At 38.9% G+C, this 22,554-nt stretch overlaps 1 long non-coding RNA gene across 1 annotated transcript in view; it reads left to right on the forward strand.

The window, feature by feature from the left end:
* LOC132070204 (uncharacterized) overlaps positions 1-22,554 on the forward strand; it is a 45,922-nt gene that overhangs the window by 7,877 nt on the left and 15,491 nt on the right. The gene's annotated exons all lie outside the window — the stretch shown is intronic.

A 22,554-nucleotide genomic window follows, 5' to 3' on the forward strand; every position in this document is an offset into this window, starting at 1 on the left:
CTCTTTTGAAGATAAAACTTTTTCCTGCTTTAATTATGTCCATGTGTGAAGGTTATGTCAGTTTAACTTTAGCCTTCACCATTAAATATTTCAGATTTTGTGCATAGCTCTGGTGCTAGATACTGTGGAAAATATATTCATAGGTCTTCACACTTTCTGTCTTCATGTTTAGAAGCAGTGATTTCTTAAACTAGGAAATACATAGAGATAGAAAATAAATTTAAGTTGGTGTATCAGGTAAAACTCTCCTTTTCATTGCTGTTTTGCTTTTTATTAATCCAATGGTCGGTCCAATGGATTTGTACTAATTCAGTGAGATTGTGAGTTCCTACTGCTTTGGAAATACACCACTTGGAATGGGAATTTCTTCTGCTACTGAAAACTGGGATTGGGCAAGATCAGTTCCCACATTTCTTGTCTATACTGTAGTTCCTAGCCCTCCCTGTGAGATTTTTGTAGACATTTTAACTGTGTGGAAGCTCACCCTCTGTGCAGACCACCTAGCACCTTATCCTCATGTTTTGTTCAGCTCACATACATGTCATGGCAGGTTCTCCAGTGTCATTTTTAGGTCATATCACTTATCATTCTCTTGTCTCTGTAGAACTAGAAGTGAGAAGCTGTGAATTCCATCTCTGCACTGGTGCAAAAAAGCCCTGAAATTTGATCTTGTTCCTACTGCTCTTACAGATGTGTCTGCATTGAAAGAGCATGGCCATGACCTTGAACATTTGGTGGCTTCCTAGTTTTCAAATATGCATTTAAAGGAAAGGAGAATGAGTTGAAAATTTAGTTTTCTGGGTTCAACTGACTTAAGCAGTTGAATATGACTAATGTACTTTGTCATATATTTGTCTCTGCTAATTTCTTCCAAGATAAGCAGCTAGATTCACTTTTATTTCTGAGAGGTGTAGTTTATTTTAACAAAGGGCAAGGGGAAACTGGAAAAAATTTTCCTGTTCATTTGCATGGTGAGCTGTAAGTGGAGTGATTTTGTCAGGAGAAAAAAAAGTAAATATTCTTATGTAACTCCTTCCAGTTTGTTACCAAGTTGTTCTACAGGTCCCTCAACAAACTTGAGGCCTGTTTTTAGCACATCCATTAAAAGTCAGTCAGAAAGATAAGCTGTGGTGGGCTTAAATTGGCTTTTCAAGTGTTCAGCACTTTTGTGGTAAAATTCTTATGGTGGCTTCTAAACAAGAAATGGTTGTGAGCCAGAGCAGATGAGTTGGTGATGCACACAAAATGCTGTATGTGTGTTATTTATCTGTTTATTCATGCAGCAAACTGAATGGCGATATCAAATGATAATAGTTTTGCTTTAGACTATTGTTCTTTTTCTTTAAACATTTCTCAGTTGGAGGCCCAGTTTGCCGATTTTTCTAAGTACTTCACCACGTGTAAGTGCTTGATTTGCCAAAATTACCAGATTCCAAGGAAATCAAACCATAAATTTCTCACAACTCTTAGCCTTTATTCCCGCCATCAATTTCTAAGCAGGAGGATTGTTCATAGAGTGCTGAACTCGGGGTACCACAAACACAGCTCAACAAAACCGAGTTAAAATCACACAAAAGGGGAGAAAATAGGTTAACGTGCTGTAACTAGTCCTGAACAGCAATCCCTGCGCTTAAAGACCTTTAGAACTGGATTAGAGGAGACACAGGGAAGTAAAGAAGAGCTAAAGGGAACAAGCTGCTTCTGAGGGAGCCGCATGATTCCTCCCCTTGCTGGTGTCACTGGATGTAGGAACAGTGATATATTCAGTGTGCCAGCATTTGCATTACAAATGCTTGTACTGGGTTTAGAAAAGACCTAACAGATTGTCATTGCCCAGAGCACTGGCATTACAGTGATTGCTCCAATACAACACGGGCTGGTAAAGTTTTTCTTAACCCTTGTGCTTCCTCCCTGCAGCTTGAAATTGAGTTGTTTGCCCGGAGTTAGCTTTCCTAGGCGAGTGCGCGTTTCCATGCCCGCAGAGATCTGGATAAAGCAGTTAGCTCTGTTAATCACTGGCATCTGGGATATTGCGTGATTTGAGATGTGATTTGGGTTTTCTCAAGTGTTGCAGTGATAGATGATGCACAGCTCACTCGGAGCGCTGCTGAGATTGCACCCAGGGCTGGCGGGAAGATGAAGTATTATGCGGGGCTTTTCACACATTCTGTGTTTCTCGTATTGTCTCCAGTTTTCTGAAGGCTGTGGCAATAAAATTAACAGCCTTTTTCATTTATGCTTTCGTTGCAATGCTGCCATTTGGTTTAATTTCAGTTGTTCTAATTTAGATTGGTGAAAGCTGGAAGGGAATCTTGTCCCCTAAATGAATACATCTGGAAAACTGTGAGGGTTTGTTTTGTGAATCTTTTATTTTTAAAAAAATATTATGGAAATAAATTTTAAAACTCCTAAATTAAACTTGCCTTGAAGTTCTACACCTAATTTAAAAGCAGTGATTTTTTTAAACTTTTTAACCTAAAGATCATCTCATTCCAACTCCTTTCCATGGGCAGGAGCATCTTCCATTAGACCAGGTTGCTCATAAACCCAGGGATGGTGCATCTTCAGTTTGTCTGAGCAACCGGGGCCAGTGCCTCACCACTCTCATAGTAAAGAATTTCTTCCTAATATCTAATTTAAACCTGCCCTCTTTCAGCTTGGTGCCATTCCCCTTGTCCTGTCCCTGCATGCCCATGGGAAAAGTTCTTTTCCAGCTTTCTTGCAGGCGCCCTTTAGGCTCTGGAATGCTGCCAGTTGGTTTTCCTGGTGCCCTCACATCCTAAGGCTGAACAATCCCAACTCTCTCGTGTTTGCCATCCCACTGAAGCAAAGCAGATCTGTGTAGACATCCATAAGCCCCAAGAGTGGTTATTAAAGTTATTAATCACCTCAGCAAAGCATTGACAATTAAAAAAAACAAACCCAAACCAACAAACCCACCTCAAATCAACCCCTTTGTTTTATTAACTCAATGAAAGATTTTATATTTGAAAAAAAAATAGTTTTTAAACTGATAGAGCTCTCAATTTAACCAGTGCTTTGTACTATGATGTTATCTTACATTTAAAACTGATTATATTAACAAAAACCCCCTCTGCATCAACATATAAAATATTCTTAATATTGATATAACTTTTATAAAGGAATTAATATATGATAGTTTGCAACTAAATGTGAGTGTCCTGACAGTTATCTGAAAGAGGAGTATAAACCTTCAGCATTTAGTGGGCAACTAACATGAATTTTGAAGGAAAGGCACAGAAGTAGCTATTATTATCTGGAAACCACTGTCCTTCTATAAAGGATCTGTATGACATATGAAAAATGACAGCTTCAGAAAATTACTATACAAAACTATTTCAATGCATCAGAAACAAAGTTTCTCCTTGTCATAAAGACATGAGGTCCACCTTCATGACTGGGCAATAGCACATGCAAATGAGTTCCTTATTTTATTCAGATGCCCTTCAGGGAGTGTATCATCATGTTAAAGATTCTGAATGTAGAGAGTACCCATAGGTATCTAAGCAATCTCTTTCAGGATAGAAATATCATCTCTGATAGGTTGGTATCTTGTCTAAAGGAGTGTCATTAACTTCTTTGAGAAAGTAGTATTTTATGGGGGCTGGTTTTTGCCTCTTGGTATTACAGTCTATAATTATTAATTAATTTATGACTTGCAGTAAAAATCTTCCATAAATATTCTATGTAGAAGACAAAAGGATCTAACATGACTGTGGTTCAAAACACTGTGTGAAAGAGGATGTAACAGCATGGTAAAAAGAAATAGCATCATAAAGCTGCATTCCAGAATCTGTGCAAATGTCCTAAGCAATAATAAATAGGATTTTGTGGCCAAGGGATGGTCATTGTATCCTTTTTATCATCTCTGAGAGAAATGAGCTGTTTCTGCAATTATCTTGCCTATTTCATCATGCCTGTTAAAACAACCTTTCATTCTGAATTTTAAGAATGGGTTTTGGCTGAAAGAAAAGGGCAGATTTGTGATTATCTAAATCGTGAAAAGAGATAATATTTTATTAGCAGTCTTGGCAGCAGTACTCGTGTATGCAAGCTGTAGCACAATCCATGGTATTTGTTACAGTAAAATCTAATTAAAAATTAAACTAAGCTGGTGGCATTCAGGCTGCCATTGGAGAGGGGGCACTGGATTCTGTGGGTCTCTTTGTGCATATGTGTGCTGCTGCCTTTCTGTGGTGTGGCAGCCAAACAGCTTCTGCCTGAGCTCAGAAATCTCAGCAATGTGTGAGCCTGCAGTTGGCTTGTGAGCTGTTGTCAGACAGCAGGCACACAGCCTGGCATTTGTGTGACCCTGGTACCATCTCTGCCCAGGCATTTCCAGTGCTCAAACACTGGAGCCCTCTTTTGCTCTGCAGTTTTACTCAGCACCGTCTTATTGGAGGTTTAGGCATGCAAAATTGTGGGATCTCAGCACCTCAGGACTGAGGTGCAGAGTGGCCGAGACCACCCTTGGGGGGCTCGGGAGTCCTGGAATGTTGCCAGAAGTGTCTGGTGGCTGGACTTTGATCCTGCACAGGAGACGACACCTGTATGAGGATAGGAGGATTTCACTAGATGAATGGTGAAGGGATAAGTTAATCAGAGTGTAAGACACAGGGTTTAGGATTTCTGTACAGGGGGGTCTAAAGAAGTAAGATGGAGGAATTGGGGCGTGTCCTGTCCTTCTTCTTCTTCTTCTTGGCCTCCATCTTCTGTGGTGATGGTGGCACTTTGGGATTGGTTATTACTAAAAGTGCACCGGTTAATAAGGGTAGAAGGTATTGGGGAAAAATGATAAATATTGTACACGTAACTTCAGGTATAAAGATAAGTGACCGCCCCGGGGGCTGGCAGTGTGCTCATGGCTGGCTGCTGTGCAGACCTCTGTCGGGCTGAGAGAAAATCTTTTAGATAAACAATTAATAAACACCGAGACCAAGAAAAGATCTGTAGTCTCTTCTCGTTCTTTGAAGCGTCGGCTCTTCAAGGCCATCCCTGGGCCTCTCCAGGCCACCTAGACAGCCGAGAAACCGACACAAAATGGGGTTTATGGGAGTTTCCTAGATAAGAGCTCGATCAAAACAGCTGAACCACCTGCTCCACTCCAGGTCACTGAGGATGGCAGTGGTAAATCTCGTGTTTCATTTTTGCATATGAAGAATGACAGCTCAGTGCAATGTTTTCCTGTGCAACGTGTTGGTCTGGCATATAAACGCACTCCTCTTCTTGAGACAGGATTACAGGAGCTGAATACAGAGCAGGATGTGCCGTGGTTTGCTTGCACTGACAAGTGTGGCTTGTGCTAACTGTCAGCAGGGCTTAGAGAAAGCTACTTTTTAAGTCAGGACTCTCACACATATATAGTGAGCCACCTGCCCTTTTGAAAATTAACAGTTATTCTATGCAAGTTTCCATGCTGCCACTTTGCTGGATTCAATTCCTACACTTTGGGCTGGATGTGATCAGGACCTTGTCCATTTCCTTCTCTGTTTTCTATAATATCTCTTTTGAAAAACATACCAATTAGGGTGGAAGGTCTATTTCTTTGTGATATTTATTCCTTTTTTTTGATATTTAACCAGAGAAGACTAACCCAAATATATGAGATGGTGAATTCCAAATATTAAGTGAAGGTAAACTGTGCAGAAAAATAAGTGAATTGGTGAAAGATAGATTGCTCAATCATTTTATGTAGGTGCTTACCACACTTGTTTTTCTTAATTCAGATACGTAATTGAATCAATTAACACTTTTTTTTCTTAATTATTTTTTTTCTATGTGTAAATCTTAGAAGGAAAAGAAAAAACTGTAAAAATTTCCATGATTCTCTTAAATTCAAAACACTGTGGTAGTGTCTGTAACATTGTTTGAATCTCATATCCCTGGTTTCACTATATGTAGAGATGCAAGAAAAATAGTGGTTCTGTAGTTGGTGAAAAGTGTCCTCTAGACAATGAAAAAGTGAAGATTGACCAAAGACTTGGAACAGTTTTATACCAGGGATATAAGTGGAAAATTGTAAAGAAATAGTGAAATGTTACAGGCAATCTCTTTTACCACTTTTTTTTTTTTATTTTTTATTTTTTTGCTGCTGTGATTGTCTCCACATCAGGGAAGTTTTCATGCTACAGAGTTTTTAAAGTGTTTTCATTCAGAGTAGGTTTGTGTTTACATTTTAATGTTTTCCTGTGCTCTAGAATATAATAATGGTTGTAGTAATTAGCAGTATGATTGGGAGCAGACATGGAGTCTAATGGAGTTTAGTAAAATTTTGGTGTAGCCTGAAATTTCTTTTCAAAGGAAACAAATAGAGTGAAGTTCTTTCTGGTGTCCCACAGGAGTATCTCCTGTGATTTTTGCATCTATTAAGGTGATTGGCAGCATTTTCAATCCATTTTCCAATTATCTCTCCAAACACTTTGGAAAATTCAATTGCCTAAAGCTCCTTTCCCTCCCTGTCTCTACCCCCCACCCTCTTCAATTTATGCTACTCCTTATATAAATAAATTGAAGAAAGAAAGAAAAAATGCTTGGTAACGTTTGCTATGGAAAATGCAAGAGGTCAGATTCTTATGGTGAATAAACTGAATTTGGTGAAACTATGAAAATACTTTTCCAGTCTTAATATACCTTGATGATTTTACCAAAAACTGTTATGGAGTATAACATACTGCTGTACTCTCTTGCACTTTTTCACAATAGAGTGCACTGACAGTTTCTTGTGCAAGAGACTGTTGTATGTGTTTTGAGTTGAGAATTCACATCCTTGATATTTTAGAATTATTTACTTCATATTACTTCATACAAAGTAGAAGTTATTATTTACTTCATACAAGAGGAAGTTTTGTAGAGAAGTTTCCTCCCCCTCTCCCTGCTAGGACTTAATTTTATATAGACACACATGCTAATAGTCACTGAAAAGTTATTGTACTTAAGGAGAAATAAGGTGGTTGGGGTTTGTTTGTTTGTTTTTTTTTTGTTTTGTGTGTTTTCCTTTTGTAGATGGAAATGAAATTCATAATTTGTTAATATCTGTTTTATTCCCTCACTAATCACCATTTTCCACCCTCCTGCCTGTCCATACCATGGTTAATGGCTTAGCTGCAAAAATTGGTGGTGGATGGGAAAAGAGAACAGAGACATTAGTAAATTTAAATATGTAAATGCATTTCAAAAATGATCTACATAAATTTGTAGAAGATCCTCACTCAGTCTTCACATCATGCTGCTGCCCAGCATCCTACCTAAGGCTATTACTGCTCATACTTGCTGCCAGAATATTCATTAGCTCTTTAATCTTTTAATTCCTATATGACAGAGAAATAATGTTTGGCTGTAATTATGTGTGTGCACATGGGTTGTACACCCATGCAACCCAAATTTTATTTCTGTTCTTCCTTTTGTTGCTGTGCTTCCCTTTCTATGTCTTTACAAAGGGCACAATCAACCTTCTGATTCTGAGTCTTGACACTGGGCAAACAGATGTGCTGCCTGGAGAAACACCTCTGAGGCTTTGGCAGGTCATCTGGGAAGGTCCCTCACCTCAGGAGATGTTTCTCTCCATCTTAAATGTCCTGTTGTCTGGTGGACACTGAAAAAAAAGTCCTTACTGTGTCCTCAGCTGGCAGGACACTGGGCCAGGGTAATGAACTCAGTCCTGGGGATGTGGGGAAAACAGCAGAGTGCAGAACTTCAGGCTAAAGAGCCCAGTCAATGCTGTCTCCTGCGAGCTGGCACCAGAGCTGGGGCATCATAAGATGCAATTCCATTAATCACACATTTTAAACCCAGTCTTCAGGGTTTAAAAGATTGGTCCTACAGAGCACAGGGAACCACCACTCCCAGTGGTCAGTAGCCAATTACTTTGTGATGAGCAGTTGTATCATGGGAGAAGTCTGGCCAGAGTCTCCAGAAGACATCCACAAGTCCACAGTGCTCAGACAGTGTGTGCAAGTGCTGGCTACACCTCTGCTCCTCATGGTTTTCTGAGCTGTGTACTGAAATTGTCCATGTCTGGACCTAGCCATGACTATTTGGCCAACCAAATGGGCTTTTTTTGTATTTAATTCTGAAATGGAATCAGATTGTTGTTGCCTTTCTGTGAGACATGATGTCTGTGACAATGTGCCAGCAGCCTCTATGGATGGCTGGATTTGAATGTTCTTTTACTGACCGAGCTCTTCACACCTTTCTCCCATGCAAAGACTAAAGACATCTATTTGGAAAGTGATTCTGCTGTGGCAGCCTCATGACAGCCCATTCCATTTCCCCAAATCCTCGCTGCTCCATTACAAAGAAAACACCTGCTTGCTAAGGAGAAAAGGCCAAAATGTGATTGGGAGAATCTGGTCAGCAAAACTGTTGAAAGGAAAACTTTATTTCCTGCAAGAGCCAGCATGATTCTCAGTATGTGTGGAAATGAGTAGAGACAGGGCACAGGAGGTAATGGGATGTGTGAAGAGGGATACATAAAAATAGTGTGTGAAGCAAACAGCAAAACACAAACATTTCCATGGCTGTAATGACCTGGCTGCCGCTTCACCTTTTCCATTGTGTATAAAATACTTTGGGATGCTGTATGAGGTCAGCTGTGTGTGCTGGAGCAGAGCTGCAATTCCCTGGCTGCGCTGGGCTGCTGTGGCTCCGCTGTGCTCTGCCAACTGTTGTCCTGACTGAGAACAGTGAGGGTCACTATTAGGATTGCTCAGGGGTGAGCTTGTGGAGTTACCTGCGGTGTAGGAGACCCCAAAGCTCCATTAACTCCATTAATGTCCATTTTGGACTGACCAACAGATGGCACCATCAGCCCCCTTTTCTCCTGTGGCTCAGAAACAGCTCCTAATGCAAACTCTTGTCCAGACCTCTCTGCTGCTGAATCCAGTAAATGCTTTCTAATTAATATTTCATTTGAATTCCTGGTGTCTTATAATAGCGCTTAGGATCTGTGCATGCCTACATGTGCAGTGAAACAAATTATAAGGATACATATTTATAATTTAACCTGTAATATTCCTGCTAGGGTATTAAATGACTCTTGATTTTCAAGGGGTTTCTAAGTCAATGCTGAATTTGAATAATTTAAGCAGAAAAGGCACAGATGCATACAGTAATGAAGAGGTAAAATGCTCTTTGAAAATTGCTGTAACGAGGTAGATTGCATAAAAAGCATACTGCGCTGGTTTCTGGAAAGTCTATCTTTCTCTGCTCTCAGATTTACAGTAACTTTTTGTTGTCTTCTGCAGCTTTAAGATACATCCTCAGGGTCTGTAGAGCACCCCATCAACTGATAACAATAATGACATAGCAGCTACCTTTTCCTGTATTATCTGAATTGCTAATTAGACTTTCAGAACGAGACACTGCTGAGAATGTGTCAGGAATAAGAGCTGCTTGGAGAGAAAGCAAAAAGTCACAAGGAAATGAAGTTCAACGTAGGATTTAAGGAACCATTATATTTTTTTGAAGGGATAGATGCTAAGCCATGCAGATATCCAGCTTTGATTAGGTAGTGTGGAGGAGAGAGAAAACTCAGCTTATGCTGGGTTTACCATCCTTGCAATGCAAAGGGTTTTTTACTTCTGTTTAAGTGAAATTTCCTGTATTTCAATTTGTGTTACTGAGAGGTGTCTGCCTCCATCACCTCATTTGTACATATTGATAATATCCCCATTGAGCATTCTGCAGCCTGAGCAGTCCCAGCTGTCACAGCCTCTCCTCATAGGAGAGATGCCCCAGTCCTTTAGTCATCTTTGCTGGGCTTGAGCCATGTGTGGGGAGCTTTTATTACCAGCCATGGTATAAAGATGTTTATCAGCCTGAATGCTTTGGAGAGCCCAAGGTTGTCTTCCCTGCATGATCCATGCAAAGAGCCTCTAAAGCACTACTACTGAATTGCTTGGGTTCACCAGTTGTTGGCTGATTATCTACAAAAATATGTGACTAAATAAAATGTCTGTAAAATTTGGACCCAGGATTTTTTCTTCTCATAGGAGAACAGCAGTGTTATTCCAATTTCTTTGTGGTGACTGAGTACAAACACAAGCTTAACTTGCAGAACATTAATGAAAACTCTGCTGTTAGGGTGCAAAAAGCAGAGGGAGGGTCTAGTAGTAAATGTAAAGTGAACTTCCTTTACACTCAATGCTTCTTTTTCCTTTATTTCCTGGAGGTATTTTTATCACCTCAGGTATTTCAGTTATGTTTTTATTAAGCTGTATGATTATAAGTGCTTGTCATTGAGGATATGTAGCTGGGTAATTAGAATAATAGTGTAAGGGAGAATTGGAGAATATGAGAAGTAGCTAAAAATGAGTCTGTTGTGATGCAGCTGAGTTCTGCACAGCTGCTCTGCTTTCCCCACCTCACTGAGTTCTTAAGTCACTGGCTTGCTGTCCATTCACACTACATTACTTTAAACTGGATTAGGGAAGAGTTTGAAGTGAAAACTTAATAAGATGGAAATCCAGCAGGGGTGTGAATGGGGGGACAGCAACCAGAACACCATCCAAAGCCTCTTGTGGATCATAATGAACTGTGTTCCACAACAGACAAATCTTTCCTCAGCAGAAGTGAAATAAATATATTGTTCCATAATAAATCCTGTTTAGAGATCCCCAAGGCCTGTGTCAACATGCTGCTTAAGCATATGCTCAAATCCAGTCTGATTTCATCAAGTACTTAAGCTTTAGTCAGGCTGGCTTATGTGCAAGGAAAGGTTGAAAAATCAGAAACTGTTAATAAATACCCACTTTATCAAGCTAAAATTTGTTAGTCCTTTACCATCAATGCTTTGCTTAGATAGAGTTTGATTAAAAATTATAGATATTTTGTTTGACTTTGTTTCAAGCTGCTGGAGATCATCAGTAGTGCAGGAATAAATTATTCTTCATTTTAGGTCTGATTTCAAAGGATTTTTTCCTCTAAGTACACAGGGAGCAGCATCAGGCCTTTGCATTCTTAAAAGTTTTTCTTGGATTTCATTCAGCACACACATAATTACAATTTGAGTCCCTTAGAACACCATTGAAAAAGTCCAAAAGGAGTGAATGTGAATCCAAATTTTTCTGCAGAGTTTTGAAATCTAGCACTTGTTAATGATGTTGTTCATGGAATAAAAAGCTAAGGGTCAGAGTGAAAGCTTCAGAAAAAGAAACATAATTTCTAAAATCTAGAAGAAAAAAACCAAAACCCAAACTTTGCAACTCTCAGTATATTTTGTAGGTTTGTGAGGTGTCCTTGATCTTTATGCCACAGCTCTTTTCTTTAATGAGACCTTTTGAGAAGGGAAGAAGCCAGCAGTTCTCTTACCTGCACTCCTTTACTATTTGAGAATATTTTGGGAGAAAAAAGGTGCAGCTGTTCTTGTTCCTCTGAATCTAAAGGAAAGTTTCTGAGTTAAGGGCTTGCTTTGTAACCCCAGGAAGGCAGGGGTAATTTTCTGATTAGCTTTGCTGCGTCTTACATGAACTTCATCCTCTATTGATTTATGATGAGCGTAGATAATTCTATGGGATACAAAAGATTGTATCTTAAATTGTGTGCTGGAACCTCTCTATAAATTTGTTGTCCAAGATGTTTCCCTTTCATAATTAAATTGCAGTACCTGGTTTTATTGCTGTTCCCAGGGATAAATCTCTGATCTGAGAGCTTTCACACTCTGTGTCTTTATTGCTCTCATTTTTATTACAGGTAAGGGATTATTTTTTACTATCTTCTTCATGATTTTGACAGAAACTTAACATATATTGGTCTGTTCCTTTTAATTTATTCATTGAGTGGAGAAACCTTGTATTAATAAGGTTTTTACATATTGCCCCATACTCCTATGTTCTCATGTTATGTGCATGTACCATCTGATTTTCTATAAAATTTTTAAGCTTGTAGGTCTCTGTTCTTTAGGACACCCATTTTGATGGGTGTATAACTGCTGTTGCAATTAAAAGAATGTGTGTGACATCATATATAGTAACAAAATCAGAAATTCTGGAAAGCAGAAGATTTTAGTTATAGTAGCAAACCCTGAACCCCCCTTTTGGAATTACTGTCTAGACCATATGGGGTTTTTAGAGCTTTTCCAGAGAAGAACTTGAATGGCTGAAACATTTGTGAAAATGCCATCATAGCCTTGTCTTTAAAAATAAGATGAAGCTCCAGGTGTGATAATTAGAACAGAAGATGAAAGCAGTGCACAAGAATTAAAAACAGCATAAAATCTAATTGCAGCATTTAACATTTATGCTGTAATGTCATAAATGTCAACCAGTGGTGCCTTCAGCAGAGATTGAATGGCTTCACTTCACCAGTGGGACAGGCATGAGTAGTAAGAATTCCAGTTGTTCCTTGTGCACATCTGTCCCAAGATCTCTTTTGGCAGAGAGTCCTACCTTTGCTACCTTTGAAATGCTTCTTTTGGGATTTGTCAGAATGTTACCAGTATTTATGTAAATTGGGGAGCCAAGGTGTTGCCATGGCAATCTCATCTGTTTATAGCTTTTTTGATACATGAGCACCATTTGTTGTGGCACAGTTTCTAAAAATTTGTATTAGGAACGGATAAATACGTGATGGAGGGTGCTATCTTTCTGCTTTTGCAGGAAAGGAAAGAATACATGAAATCTCATTTCTCAAACACCTTAGGTTGTATAAACAAAGGTCAGAGTGCACCTTTGTGCATTAAAGTATGGTGATGTTCAAATGCATCGAGCTCCTGGCCAGACTTTGTTGGGTTGGACCACATTTATGGAGCTGGAGACGCTCCCTCTGGTGGCTCTTGTGCCACTTGGCATTTCTACATTTTTAAAAGCTGTTCTTGGTGTATTCTGGTGGGTGAAACTCTGACAAGTGTTGGTTCAAACGATTTTGGAAATGCAGCAATGTATTTCAATTTACATTCAGCCAACAGTGATTACTGGGCTCTGTTAGAGGTGCTGTGTCAATCGTGCACAAACTTTATTACAAATTTGCCTGCACATCTCAAACATAGGCTTTGACCCCTGAAAATCAAGTTGGCCATTTCTTGACAGGGATTGCTAACATTGCTGAAGTTTAAGAAAAGACTATTTTGCCCATACTAAAGAAGTTATTTTTATTATATATGTTTTTTCATCTTTGAGCAAAAAGTAAGCACTATGTTTATTTTATGTTGTGAAGTAAAGGGAGAAACTGCATATCCTTTTGATTTAGCATATATTTTATCACATTTTGTGATGGGGAAAAAATACTATTTCTAGAAGAAACAAAACAAAACCACATGGATTTCAGCAATAAAGGCTCTTAACATCATCTCTGGTTTAAGACCTTTGGAGCTGAGGGTTTCATTCAGATAAGACATTTTTATGGACTGTCTACAACAGTGACTGGGCATTTAGGAATATATAGGGCTTGCAAGGAGGTTTTCAAGTATTTTGAAGCGGCAGTAGCATTTTCCTTTTCCCATTCCAAACAGTTGAATTCAGCATAATTAAAATATTGTCTCTATGAGGTGTAACTTAAAAAGAAAGTGTAACAGCTTATAGAACTCATAGGAAGGATATTTTCAGGGATATTCAAGTTAGTTGGAAAGAAACCTTAATTTCATATGCAAATGCAGGTGCTCTGGAAGCAGTTTCTCTAATAAGTGATAAGTCTGGGATCAGTTTTCTCTAATAAGTGATAAAAACCACAATATCCACTGATGTCCAGCTTTTGGCAGAGATAGCCTTGTAATCAGTTCAGTCTCCCTCTTGTGATTTGATTGAAATGATGTTAAATCTTTGATGGTGTCAACTTGTACTTTGTGGAAGCCTTTATAAAACCAAGTATTTTAAGTTCCCCCAAATCTGTAAGTGTTCTTTTCAGCTTTGTTCCTAAGTTTTGTGATTTGAATGTTTCCACTAAAGGCTATGGAATCAATAAATTGCACTGAGAACATTGTCTTTGATTAAAGTTAAATACTGTAAGATATAAATACTGTCTGCAGTCTGCCTTTGCAGAGGAGCTCTTTAAATATTGAATAGATTGTATTGTGTTGATTCAAAAGTCAGAAGTGAAAACTCAAAGCTAAAGAATCACAAAATTCATGACATTGAAACTTGTCTAAGAGCTTTGGAAGCTAGGTTGCTGTTTTTCCTTGAATTTCAAAATAGTGAGATTCTGAACAACCAAACATCTGCTGAAAATAAAAACATGTTATGTTTTCAGTAACCAAGAAATTAACTGCTCCAGAAAGTGCTCCAGTTAGTTTAGAAATGCTTATTGACCAAAAATTAATTTCTTTCCTGTTTTTGATGAAATTCCATGCCTCTACTTTCAGTCTTAATGAATGTGTGTTTTCTTGTTATCTGTCAAGCGAGTGACAGCATTCCAAATTTAATCTTTTCATGTGCTTGGTACTTCTAACTATGGCCATTCAGAAATTAGGTCTTGTTTCTACTCCCTTTCCTGAGGGAAATTTGTCACTTGGCCGTACTATTATGATTTGAGAAACCAAAATCTATTAATCTTCAAAAGTCAGTTTGTTTTTTAAGGGCGTTTTTGCATTTCTTAGTGATAGAAACTTCCTTTTCATGCGGCAAGAAATACACATAGTTCTTAATGTTGTGATTCAAACAGTTAAGTATCTTGTTAGATTTATTTAAAAAGCCATGCCAGCTAGGAGTGATGTGCAGTTTCAGTCTGTAGTCTGGTTTTCTTATTGTCCTGGGACAGCAGAATAATCTTTCACATTTTTTTTTTGCACAAAACACTGTTAGCCCGATGCAACCTCTGCATTCCTGATGGTGAAAGGCCTTGAGGGGAAGCTGTTTCAGGAGCAGCTGAGGGCACTTGGTCTGTTCTGCCTGGGGAAGAGGAGGCTGAGGGGAGGCCTCATTGTGGTCTCCAACACCCTCATGAGGGGAAGCGGAGGGGCAGGAACTGCTCTCTGCCCTGTGGTGACAGGGACAGGACCCAAGGGAATGGCCTGAAGGTGTCAGGGGAGGTTTAGGTTGGACATTGGGAAAATATACCAATATCACCCAGAGGGTGCTTGGGCACTGAACAGGGTCTCCAGGGCAGTGGTCACAGCACCAAGACTCACAGAGCTCAAGAAGTGTTTGGACACTGCTCTGAGGCACGTGGTGTGACCCTTGGGGTGTCCTGTGCAGGGCCAGGAGTTGGACTTGGTGATCCTGATGGGTCTCCTCCAACTCAGCATATTCTGTGATTCTCTGATCATGTCTGAGGCTCCTACCTCATGTTTTCAGTCTATTGTTGACATTAACAAATTTTGACAAAAGGTTAGATGTTTCACAAACTGCATATTTACAGTTTCCAGCTTAGCTTAACCTGAAGAGAAACCTGAGCTGTTCCTGGAGAGAAGAGGCCATGCATTGCTGCTTCCTCCCTTATGCTGCTCTCACAGTCCTGTGGCTCTGTGGTCACCTGCTAAACTGGGTCAAAATGAATCATTTCTAGGCCAGGCCAACTCAGATGTGGGTAAATGAGAATGAATATGTGGCCCCAAGTTTCTTGTCATGGCCAAAGAGTGACAACAAGCAAGTGTAAGAGCGAGCTGTTGGGGACACTGGCAGGGAGGAGGACAGGGAGTTGGGGATTGCCTGGTTCATTATCAGCCAGTTGTTAGATTGAACCACAAATCTTTACAGGGTCAGGCCTCCTTGTTCTGATTTACACACAAATTTACTTGGTTTTCTGAGCTTTGTGCACCATGGTAGGAGCAAAGATAAAAAGAGGGCTGGGGAAGCATCTCCAAGTGCAAATTTCCCCCTTGTGGACTATAACTAGGAGATTAATTTTTATTGTTCCATTTTCTATTATCTTTCCATTCTCACATGGGACCACCTTAGTGGGGTTTGTGTAGCAAAAAGAATAAGTTGCTCTGAACTATGGCCTCTTGTGCTTCAAGAAGGAAGGACAGTGTGGAGGAGGGATGAGGAGGAGAAATCTATAAAACAATCTTGTGCCTCAGTCTTATGTGAATTTTTCTTTAAGTATGCAGTAGGCAGCATAGAAATGTTTCCCTGATGCCCCTGCATGAAAGCAGCCTGTAATTTAATTAAACAGATTAAAAAATTAATTCAGACTAACATTAGTGGTTTAAGCATTCAACTTGGTTTTCCAGAAGTCTCCTAGAGCACTTTATAGTGCTCTATATAGAACTGTCTCTGTAGTTTCACAGATTGTACAGACACTTCAGGTTCAATTTTGATTTAATAAGTCTTCCAGCAAAGTAATAGCAGTAGAGTAGCAGAAAAATTGCCTTACAAGGTGCCTTTCACTGATAACACAGCATAAGCAGCCCTGACTTGCCTTATATAGGGATGTTAAATTTCTTTGTCCTATAAAGAGCTTCAGCCTCCATAGAAATGAATGTGTACTTCCACTGCCTGACTACTCCTGTGAAAGGAGACCTCAGAGGGTAAAAACAAATATTGTCTATTATACAGGTTTTCCTTTGGTTTAGGCACTCAGAATCCATGTCACAATGAAAACAAGTCTAAATTGTTCCATTGTGAAAACTTCCAGACTGGAAGAACGTGTCTTTAGATGTGCATGTTGCCTTTTTAAAATAATATTTTATATTTCTTCAGAACTTTTTTCTTTTAAATGGAAAAAAGTCCCAATAACTGAAGTGTTATCCTTCATGTAGGTCACTGAAGAAATCCTTCTTGATTGATACCTGTGAAATTTTGAATTTGATAGTTCTCTACCAATTGTGGGAAATTTATAAGATATTTTTGTGAAGGTCCCCAAGCAAACATCTACCAGCCTTGCCCATGATACCTTTGTTTTTTCGCTTTTTCAACTAAATCTGAGCCTACTGAGGGCAGCTGCTAAAGGTACAGGCAAAGGCCAAGATTATTTCTGTTGTATTGGCTTATTGTAATTGAGGATGAGGTTGATAAATTCAGCTTAGCAAGCCGGCTGCTTTGCTTGTGCACTGCTGGGAAGTATCCAACTAAACTGCTCAATTGAAGGCAAATATTTCTATTCATTTGGGCACTGATTGCTGTTAACAAGTGCCACACACAGCTCCTTCTGTTTCTTGTGATCTCAGAATCACCTGTAATCTCTTGTTCCCACAGTGCTCAATGCTGCTTCAGAGCTTTCCTAGGGAATTTATTGTGGTCACAGATATTTGTGCATAACTTTTAAATCTATTTATGGCTATCTGATGATCTTAAAGTATTTGGAATCTGCCATTTGTTAAGCAGTGACTAACTCCAAAAACATTTTTGCTGTTGCATATCTAAGTGTTGCACAGCAAATGAGAAAAAGTTTACATGTGTTGTCTTACAGGCAAATAAAAAGGGAGAATTTCAAATATTCTTTTCTACTACTGCTGATGACTAACACATGTTCTGTGTTTTCAAACCTCTGCACTTCAGAAAAATAAGAGATCCTTGTCTTCTAAAAGTCACATGCTTTGATTTTGTGAATAAACAGAATGCACAGCACAAATCAGCGAAAATCCAAGTGCTGAGAGAACATGCAAGGAGGTGAAATAATCCTTGTTATAAAACTTGAACAATTAGTAGCAATTAGATGCTGCATTGAATAATTTATTATGGTTCTTTCATATCTAATGTCTGAAAACGACAGACTGATCTGGGTCCTTGTGTAAAACATGGACGTGTGCATGTGCAGAATTACAGAGGGACTTTTTACTTGCTCTAGACTTTCTCTTATGAGTTTTACTGGATTTGAATTTTGGTTTTCGAAGGCTCAGCACTCAGTAACTGATTTTGGTGTCTTTAATAAGCTGTATGAGGAGACAGAATGCAGAATAAAAGAATAAGAACATGACAAATGTATCAAGAAACTAAATATTTATTCTTAATAATCATGAATATATGCCCAAACCACCCTTCCACTGGTTCTAAGGCTTATCCATTATTATTGAAGGGACATTTTTGTACAGCATCTGTTACAGTAAACATTCTTCTCATTTGACTGTAGATAACTTTTTGCCTTGATCTTACCTGTTATTCAGAGGCTGATTTAAAAACCCAATTCTTCTTCTAATGCTGCGAGTCTGAAATTAGCATTGGAAATTGCTTTTTTTTTTTTTTAATTAAAAATTGCTTTTTGCATAATTTTTCTGTACTTTTTCTCAGTACAAAAGAGATGAAGCTATGGGAGAGTATCCAGTAAAAGGCCACTTTGATTAAGGATCACCATTCTGTGATGCTTCTTCTGTACTTGTACTTTTGTGCCTTTGTTATGATTTGGACTAAAAGCAAATCCTGCACAAATTCACATTTAACCAGTGCCACTGCAATTCCCTTGCCATCCTGCATGGTGACAAGCACATTGATAGCAAAACTTCATTTTCTCTGTGGCATCTCTTGGACTTATCTGGCATATCCTTGAAAATACTAATGAGCTGGATAATAGCAGGTTTTGGATCAGATTTCTGAAGTTTGGTCACTTAGCATTACTTAGCATTAGATACTTTATTGCAAAGACAACAAGTAATAGGTCAACTCATTATTCTGAAATGGGCCTCAAAATGGTTGCTGAATAGAGCAAAACTATGCCTGCAATTACTTGTCTGTGTAAAACTTTGTATCAAAAATTATCCATTATGAAAATCAGACCTTCTAAAAAATACTGTGAATTGGTAGGCTACTGTACTAGGAATGGGAGGTCCTTAATCCAGAGTGTTGTATGGAGAAGAGAAAGTATAACTCACTCTGTCAAGCATTCTAATTTGCAGGTTCCTGTTCTGTTATAATTAAGGGATAGGAGCAATAAATAGAAGGATAGCATTCCATGAAGGAAAGAAGATAGAAGAATGAATATATCACTTTTACTTCTTCTGTAACTTCTCCTCGATTTATTTCTGTAATTTTGTTTTTGAGAGATTGTTAGTGTTGATCACCCTCTAGCTCAGATTTGATAAAATAATAAAGAAAATATTGTTCCCATAGGTGCTATTACTACTTCCATATCACAGACATCACTAAAAAAGTCCACCTTTTTTCCCCCATAAATAACGTTTAATACACAGGGTTCTTGGAGTGGAGAGAGAAAAGAGATAAGGAGGAGGTTGGCCAGTGTCACTTTATTGTTGTTTAAGTGTTTTGCATGCCTCCAGTATGCAAAAGATAATTGAGAGGAAGGTAATGTTAGTAGATGATAATGCTCAAAGATAATTAAGAGGAAGAGATGTCTGGTACTGCCTGAGGATGAGAAAATAAAGGCTGGTAACATTTTCAGATGGACTGTGCATGTTTATAAGTGAGAAGGCAGGGCAGGTATAATCTTAGATTAAGATTTTTGATGTATGAAGATATTTGAGGCATCACTGAGTTATATAAACATGCTGTGCATACAAGGGCTCATTATACAATATGGAAACAATCTCTTGAAATACATAAATGATGGAAAATTTAGGATCCTATTTTGTATTCAGTATTTTCACTCCAGTGACGTTATTCTCTACCTCCGATCTGCTGATTTTATACCAACAGCTCAGCACCCTGTAAGTCACACCACTATTTCCAATTTCTGGCTATAGGTCTCATTGTGATGACAACTCCCTCAACCTATTCAGGTATTGCACATCCAGAAAACAAAGGGCTTTATTGGTGGTTATTCTCCACCAGATGAGCGCACAGCATGTTGGATAACTACCTACTCCTCCTAAATGAATATGTTGAAAGAGTTATATTCAGAATGTATTTTTTGCCCTCTTCTGCTGACAAATTGTTGAGCTGGCTGCTCGTCACAGCAAGCTGTCAGCCATATGGATGCCATTCAGCCATTTTTGTTCTTCACAATGCTGTTGAGCAGGGCCCACACAGCCAAATGTCCGTGAGTCCTGCGACTCAGAGTGACTCAACAGAGCTGAGAGAAAGGCCACAATTTTCTCAAGTGGCAGCAGGCACCTGTGTCTCTGCTTTACTCGTCTTCCTATCATAAAAAAATAATAAAAAAAAAAATTCCAAAGGGCCCTCATGTACATAAATTTAAGTTCTTTCTGCTGGGCTGCACAGTTGCATAGCTGTCCGCTTTACTGATGTGGCTTTGCAGCTGTAACAGATGAGTAATATTAGATAAGATGGATGTAAAAATAAAATAAGAAGAGAATGGCAGTTTGCAATGACCTTGGTCATGTTGCAACAGAGAGGGGAAAAATAAAACATGCGAAAGTTGTCAGCTGGTGTGGAGACGCTGTTATTAAAATAGAAATGGTATGGAAAAATCATGGCTCAGATGAGGTACTAAGAGGTTTTCAAGAAGCCATAAAAATGTGCAGTTATATTACACTAAATGTTAGTTTACCCTTAGACTTCATAACAATAATAGCTGCTAACCAGCAAAATCTTCCTAAATATGTTGTCATTGACTTAGTTAGGCAGAAATGCCCAGGGAGTGAACAGGCTGCTCATGATGGCTTTTTGAAGTTTAAAGAGGGGACAAAGGGACATGCACTGTGTCCCTTTTACTTTGATATCATGGTCCTGAATGCTTAGAGATTTAGATCCTAGGGGATCAAGGGAAATGAGCTATGTAAAAATGAAACACAATTTTGAATTTTCTCATTAGATTGACATTTTCTGACAAGGTCCAATGCAAAGAGAAACACCCGCCCCGGTTTGGTCCCTAATCCTGGATCGCATGGTTGCTCTGAGCCCTCTTTGTGTCTTGGCCATCCATTGGCCTCCCTCATGGCAATAAGAATATTTTAAACCATTCCAAACGATCACGGCTTTGCTTGCTGCCCACACTTTGCCATGGTTACGTGAAGCAGTAACTCCATGACACATGGTTGGCATTTCTGGAGTTTGTTTGTTTGTTCGAGCTCTAGGAAGGTTATCAGTGATCCACATCCGAGAGAGGAGGCTGAGTTTACATCCCTGCAGCCCCCGGGCTGTTAATTTTAACAAAGCTGCCAGCATTTGCACATTGGATGCGTTTAGGGCGTGCCAGGGAGGAGGTGGTGCAAGGGGGATGTGCTACCAAACAGCAGGTGAAGGTGGCCTCACTGCCATGGGAACCAGATCTCCTGAGGGGAAGGGGGCACTGAGAGGTGTTGTGTGGTAGCTGTGTTTATTTTTGAATTGTTTGTGGCATGGAAATGTCTCCAGTGAAGGCTGTGGCTCTCAGAGGCCTGGCAGTGACCTTGGTTTAAAGCATCTCCAGCTCTGCACTGGCCAGGATAACCCTTGCTAAGTTCCTGGCTGAAATGTTTTACGTTAAAATTGGTGACCTTGTAGATAGTCATTCTTGACAGCAGCTTCATCCACTGGGCATTTCACTGGTGGATCCTGCCTGAAAAACTAGGCCTCAGGAACGTTAAGATTGGATCAAAGTCTGAGCGTCTTTGGTGTCCCCCAGACCAAGCTTGTGTTGGCCTGTAGCTCCCAAACCAAAATGATCTTCTGATCATCTCTGGTCTGACCCTTTCAGTTTCTTGAGTATTGGGATTTGGCACAGGTGAGTTACAAACATGATGTCTTCAGCTGTGACTCAAGCAACACTGCTTGCACTGCAATAAAACCTGCAAAGGTTCAACTTAACTCATGTTTTTACTGATGATTCTATTCAATCAGAAGACTAAAATCAAATAGTAGTTCTAAACTTGCCTTGATCATTTCTCTAGTAAATCTAGTCAAGTAGGTTTCCTCTCTCTTGCAGCCATTAAAGATTTCAATTGCAAGTGAGTACAAAGCTCACTAAGGGAAATATTCAATGGGAAATATATTAATATTTTAAAAGAAATTATGAAATACAGTAGATGCCTTTTGCCTTTTTTTTTTCATTTAATTTTATTAGACAATTGTGAATGGCCATTGAGAATCACCAATAAGAACATTGACCACTGAAAGGGTACTAGCTTGACTTCATTTCCACCCAATTATACATTCATTCAAAAGTGGATTCCATGAAAATGTAGAGAAAACATTGAAAAATAACATCAAATTTCTAAAACTTTAAAAAGTGCTATTGAATTGCAACTTCTTTGCTCTGCTTCTACCCAGAGGAAACATTATATGTGATTAGTAAACAGACATATTGTGGTTTACTGTATTTGTCCATTTTCTGAATTGACAGAACCTCTTACTACAGTTTTTAGAGTAAAAAAGAAACTAATTTACCAATTAGCTCACAAATTTGTATGAGATGAGTATTGAAATAATTGCATTAGAGGAATGTTCTTTACACCTGCAAGTGAGGCAGCTGCTGCCAAAACCTCAGTAAAGTCTCAGTCTACTTAATGACTTTGCCCATTGATGCTGAGGTTTGGCCTATAACACAAACATGAGCTGCTCAAGGTGTTAAATCTCAGTTATGTTTTGAGAATTTGAATAAATTTTGTTAAAGTTAGAGCTTAATGTATGTTGTCCTGCTTTAAATAAAATAAATAGACTTATTCTATAGGAAGTATAAAAGAACACAACATTTTAAAAATTAATTTATACAGCTTTTGGAATTTTGAATTATCTGGTTTTGCATTTCATTGTGTCTGCAGATTTCAAATGGCATTAGACTGGGCTTTGTGTATGCCCTATGCCAGAATTTTCAGTGAATATTTGTATCTATGAA

Source organism: Ammospiza nelsoni, chromosome 2 (genome assembly GCF_027579445.1).
Source record: "Ammospiza nelsoni isolate bAmmNel1 chromosome 2, bAmmNel1.pri, whole genome shotgun sequence".
Classification (NCBI taxonomy): Eukaryota; Metazoa; Chordata; class Aves; order Passeriformes; family Passerellidae; genus Ammospiza; species Ammospiza nelsoni.